The sequence below is a fragment of the Balaenoptera borealis genome, assembly GCF_965194805.1.
Source record: "Balaenoptera borealis genome assembly, chromosome: X".
Lineage (NCBI taxonomy): Eukaryota > Metazoa > Chordata > Mammalia > Artiodactyla > Balaenopteridae > Balaenoptera > Balaenoptera borealis.
The window spans coordinates 113,148,086-113,154,085 of record NC_138881.1 but is presented as its reverse complement, the minus strand read 5'-3'; positions in this window follow the sequence as shown (position 1 = coordinate 113,154,085).

Below are 6,000 nucleotides of genomic sequence, written 5' to 3'. Positions count from 1 at the left end.
CACAGTGCCCAGGCATGAAGCAGTACCTTTCTAACTGGCCTTCCTGCTTCACTCTTCAGCCCATTATAACCTGTTCACAGTCAAGCAGCCACAGGCATCCTTCCAAAACATAAGACAGAATCCTCTCTAAGGATCCAAACCCTCCAGGGACTTCAGATCTCATGTGCAGTTGAAGCCGGAATCCTTATTCTCTTTCCGATCACATTTCCTACTATTCTATCTCTCACTTACTCTGCTCCAAGCACTTGGCTTTTCCTTGAACACATCAGGCACACTCTGGCCTCAGAAGCTGGCACAGGCTGCTCCTGCATCTGGATAGCTCCAGAGAGTGGCCACAGGAGCCCGCCAGCTGCACCCTCATTGGCTGGACGGCCGCAGGGGTGGGCCTCGCATGTGATGAACCCACAGACTGGAGCATGGGGCCCGTGTCACCTCCTAGGGTGGCAGCAGGGTCCCTTGGGGGCACCGAGGCTGAGGACAGACAGCAGGAGGCTCAGGCCCTGAGAGGTCACTGTGACCAGAGGCCCTGAGAGGTCGCTGTGACCAGAGGGCATCCGTGAGGCAGCGGCGTCAGCCTCGTGCATCATCTCGTGTGGCGCGTGCCCAGGCTGCGGTGACCACGCTCAGGCCTCTGACCAGGGCGGTGCCCGTCTCCCGGAGGAGGGGGACCCCGCGGGGGGGGACTGCCCCGGACAGCCAGGGCTCCCACCAGGTACCCTCTCAGTCCCCTTGTGCCCCCACAGCACCCTCGCAGAGAAGGCCCACAGGGGCACTTCCCGGCCCTGCATTTCCCCAGCTGCTCCTGCAGCAGATGCCTTTCCAGATTTCCCCTACGGTGCAGGTGCATCGGCCCGATCTGAGGGTGACTCTGATTTTACTTCACAAACGCGCGCGTATTTGAAGCCACGTGGACGAATCATGTATCTGTCCCCGGTCGGAGGGCAGGGGCCGTGTTTAACTTGCTCACCTTTGTGCCCTAGAAACCTGCCCCAGAGTCTGGCACTGAAGGCATGAGTCGGGAGACACTGAGGAGGCGTCATTTTCTTGGTGGGCATCCGTTAAATTGAGGTTTGCTGGGGAGCGTGGCGTCCGTGCTCTGGTTGCATTGATTCCGTGGGTGCTGAGCGACGTCTGTGCCAACCACTGGGCTCAGGGCCCGAGAGGCGTCCGCGTCCTTTAACCCTCAAGCACCTCCCGGAGACAAGTCGCAGTGTTTCCGAGTCCATCTGACGGCGGGGTCGGGGAGACGCAGGCAGGGGAGGGCAGGCACAGGCCAGTCTCACGCGGCCCCGGAGCCCCGCGGCCACTTCCTGACCTCTGCGCTCCGCCCCGGGCGCCTGCTGCGCGGAAGTGCGTGCGCTGTGCGTTCGCTCGGGATGGCAGTTTGCCAGAGACGGCTTGTGCGCAGCATTATTCCCTCAGCAGCGCCCCGGTTTCCAGGTGCCAGAATCTCCCTGCAGCTCCTCTGCCAGCAGAGCTCGAGGAGTCTGAGCCCCGCAGAGGTGGCTGGGTCTTAGTGAAGTTTGCGACGCGAGGCTGCTGCGGAGCTGTGAGCTGCCATCTCTCACTGCAGCGTCCACGAATTGCCACCCTCCCTGTTACCAACGGAGCGACACAGGAGAGTCTTTGACAATTTGGAGGTAGGTCTGTGCTCTGTTTACTTCCATATAGGCTCAAAGTCACTTATTTGACTTTGAGACGCAGTTGCATCCTAGTTTGAAAACTTCACAAATTTGTTTCTCAGTGGGCACTGTCTGCTTTTCACAATCACTTTCTGAATCCTCTGCATCCCAGTGCAACAAATATCTCAGTTAATGAGATTTTAACAAGTTAAGGCTATATGAGCTACAGAGGAAAACTTCAAAGGTCCCCTCTGACATTTAGCTGGCTATATTTTTTGGTTTACACTGAATATATGTATATTCATGGGCTATGTTTAGCATGGCATAAAACTTTCAGTAGCTCTGAAAAATATCAAACGTGTAGCGAACACAGAGTGAAAAGTACAAGCTGAACCCCACCCCCTCCAATTCTACTCTCTAGAGGGGCCCTTTTTATATCTTGGGTATCAATCCAGATATTTCAACGTCAAAATATTTTTCCAGTATAACAAAAATGGTATTATTTTATGTACATTGTCTTCCAAACTTGCTTTCTCATTCATTAATATATATGGCCATCTTTGCACATTAGTGCACAGAAATCCATCACATTGTTTTCAGTGTCTTCAGTGTAGTCTGTGGAATGCATTCACTCTAGTTTATTCAGGCAGGCCTCTGTCAATATTCATTTAAGTGTTTCCGATTTGTAACACATTGGCCAGTGTGGTGGGCAGCTGCATGCTCTAGCAGGATGAGTGATCTGAGAGAAATAGCGCCAGTGAGACTGCCATTAGGCCATTGAAAAAGTGCAGGTGAACACAATCTTTTTTTTTTTAACAGAAGAAAGTAAAGAGAGAAAATATCTTGCTGCGTAGGAGTTTCACAAATGGAATGTTGGAACTATAAGTAGAGACGGACCATCTAGGTGGGTATTTCTAAGCTACTTTTTGGATGGGTAAAGGCTGCAGTTCACTTGGGTCAAAGAAATCTCTCTTGAAGGTATAGTATATGAAGACAGTTAAAAAGCAGAGGCCCCGGGGCTTCCCTGGTGGCGCAGTGGTTGGGAGTCTGCCTGCCGGTGCAGGGGACACGGGTTCGGGCCCTGGTCTGGGAGGATCCCACGTGCCGCGGAGCAGCTGGGCCCGTGAGCCACAATTACTGAGCCTGCGCGTCTGGAGCCTGTGCTCCGCGACAAGAGAGGCCGCGACAGTGAGAGGCCCGCGTGCCGCGATGAGGAGTGGCCCCCGCTTGCCGCAACTGGAGGGGGCCCTCGCACAGAAACGAGGACCCAACACAGCCAAAAATAAAAATAAATAATTAATTAATTAATTAATTAAAAAAAAAAAAAGCAGAGGCCCCTAACGATTCCCCCACAAAACAGTTATAACAGATAACTGAGTTCACCAAGTTGCAGGATACAAAACCAAAAGTCTATTGTGTTTCTATACACTAACAATGGACAGTCCAGAAAGGAAATCAGGAAAACAGTTCCATTTACAACATCATCAGAAAGAATAAAATACTTAGGAATAAACTGAACCAAGAAGGCAAAAGACTTGTACACAGAAAGCTATAGAACATTGCTGAAATTAAAGAAATAAATGGAAAGACATTCCATGTAAATGGGCTGGATGACTTAATATTGTTCAGATGTCAGTACTCCCCAAAGTGATCTATATGTTCAAGGCATTCCCTATCAAAACCCTAAATACATTTTTTTGGGCGGAAATAGAAAAAGTCATCCTAAGATTCCTATAGAACCTCAAGGGACCCTGAATAGCCAAAACAATCTTGAAAAGAAGAAAAGTTGGAGGGCTCACACTTTCTGATTTCAGAACTTACTATGAAGCTACAGTAATCAAAACAGTGTGGTTCTACCTCCAAGGTAAATATAAACACACAGATTAAGAACAGGCATTAAGTTAATGTAGCCACAGACTCTTTAATTGAGGCACAAAATATCTCCACTGTATACCTAGTGAAAAATAAAATGGACACTCCATGGTCTTACATGACCTCACCTTGGAATTCATAACACATCACTTCTGCTGTGCTCTGAGGGTCTGTTCATTTTTCTTCACCCTTTCTTCTTTCCATTCCTCAAACCGGATAGTCTCCATTAGGCTGTCTTCACACTTGCTGATTCTCTCTTCAGCCTGCAAAAATCTGCTTTTGAGATTCTCTAGGGACTTTTCATTTCCAATATTGTATTGTTCAACTTCAGAATTTTCACTCGGTTCTTTTTTTTTTTTATAATTTCCCCATCTTTATTAATATTCTCTGTTTGGTGAGACATTGTTCTCCTACTTTCCTTTCATTTTTAAGCATGTTTCCCTTTATACCTTTGGACACATTCAATACAGCTCTTGAAAGGCTTTATCTAGTAAGGCAACATCTGGGCCTTGTCAGGGACAGTTCCCACGAACTGCTTTGTTCCCCTCTGTATTGGTTATACATTTCTGCTTCTTTGCACGCCTCGATCATTTTGTTTAAATTATACATTTCAAATACTATAATGTGGCAACTCTGGAAGTCACATTTTCCCCTTCTTCCAGGTTTGTTGTTGTTGGGAGTTTGTTTGTTTGTTTTTTAGTTTTTGTTTTTGCTGTTTGTTTAGTGACTTTCCTGAATGAATTTTTACTGTTTGTATTCTTTGTCACTTGCGGTCACTGAAGTTTCTGCTCAGTTACCTTTGTGGTGAACCGACGACTGGAAATAGATTTTATTAAACATCTTGAATCAATAAGTCTCCCAACTTTTGTTAAGGGGTTTTGTGTTCATGTTAGGTCATACCTTCAATGCACATGTAGACAGTTTACAAGTCTACTTTAGTCTCAATTCTTGCTTACACAGAAACTCAAGATCAGCCAGAGCAAAAGCATCAGCCTTCTCAAGTGTACCATAGCTTCAGGCAGCCATAAAATTAGCCAATTGCCAGTAACTTTCTTTTCGACAAATGGCCTCAGGAAAGGCTTTTCACCCTGGGTTAACTCCAAGTCAGGACAAATAAAATCAGGTTTGCAAATGGAACCTTCCAGGGAACATCCCAGTCTCGTCAAATAATAATGCTATACTAGACCCTTGCCTCTATTAATAGATATATGATTTGCAAATATATTCTCTCATTCTGTGGGTTGCTCTTTCACTTTCTTGATAATGCCCTTTATTCATTCACGTTTACCTCAAATATTTATTGAAAGTCTCCTATGTACCCCTCACACTGCCAGTTGTACGTTCCATGAGTTTAACAGTGAACATGATAGGCAAGACCCCTGCTCCAGTGAGCTTAACACACAGGCTAGGGGGAGGGCGGCCACACACCATACATAAAGAAACAGTAATTTCCAATTACAGCAAGAGCTATGAACGAAATAAGCCATTCAACCCAAATGCAAGCATTATTAGCCTTCTAATTTATAAATGGGTAGAGATTTGGACTAGAGTATTGGTTTTCAAAATATGCCCCTTGAACCCCTAGAGAACAGATCCTTAAACTTTAGCGTATCAGTGTTCCTTGTTAAAATCAAATGAAAATTATGGGCCATGGGGATTATGGATTTCCTTAGTGAAAAAGCACATGAACCAATAACTTCCTATCTCTCTCTTAGGTTTCATAGATTACCTGAAGTCTATCTGCAGGAAGCTGGTAGGGGTGGCTCTAAGCTTAGTCCATCCTTCTGCCAGAGCAGCTCCTATTGTCAACTATTTTTGCATATTGGACCTTCAAGAAAGATTTTATTTGATCCAAGTGTGTTGTGGGCCCCACTCTCCCAGAAAATAGTTTAGAAACACCAAGTTAGAGGATCTCTCTGTGTTATCTCTTTCAACAAAACATTAGTAAGAATTCTACCCTTCGAGACGCTTTTTCCTTGTTTACTTTCTTCAATGAAAAAACTAGACTGTGTTCACTTTCTCTTTTTTCATTCCTGCCATCCTCCTGGAACCTGCCTGTCCCTCTTGCCAGCGAGTTATAAATTGCGATTAATACAATGTCTCTCGATAGGGGCCTGTCTGAATGAGTCACGGTGAGCTCATTCCGTGGACTACACTGCAGCCATTGAAAACAAGGTGGTTGATTTCTGTGCACTAATATGCACAGTCTGATTTCTTAGACTGAAAGCATGGAGTTCTGATTAAGATAAGGTCCACTACATTAATCTAGACAGAAAATAGAGTGAAAGCCTGAATTAAGATAGTGCTACAGCAGATGAAGAGGGAAAAGAGATAAGGAAAAAATAAGGAAGCAGAATCCATAGGATCTGGTGATTGATAACATAATACTTCGCTTCTCCCCACATAATGACACCACAGTAACAGGCTCTAGAATAATAACAGGGGATTATTATACTGTTACACTGCAGTGGAAAAGGCCGCAAGGTCCAGACTCTAAGAAGGAGTT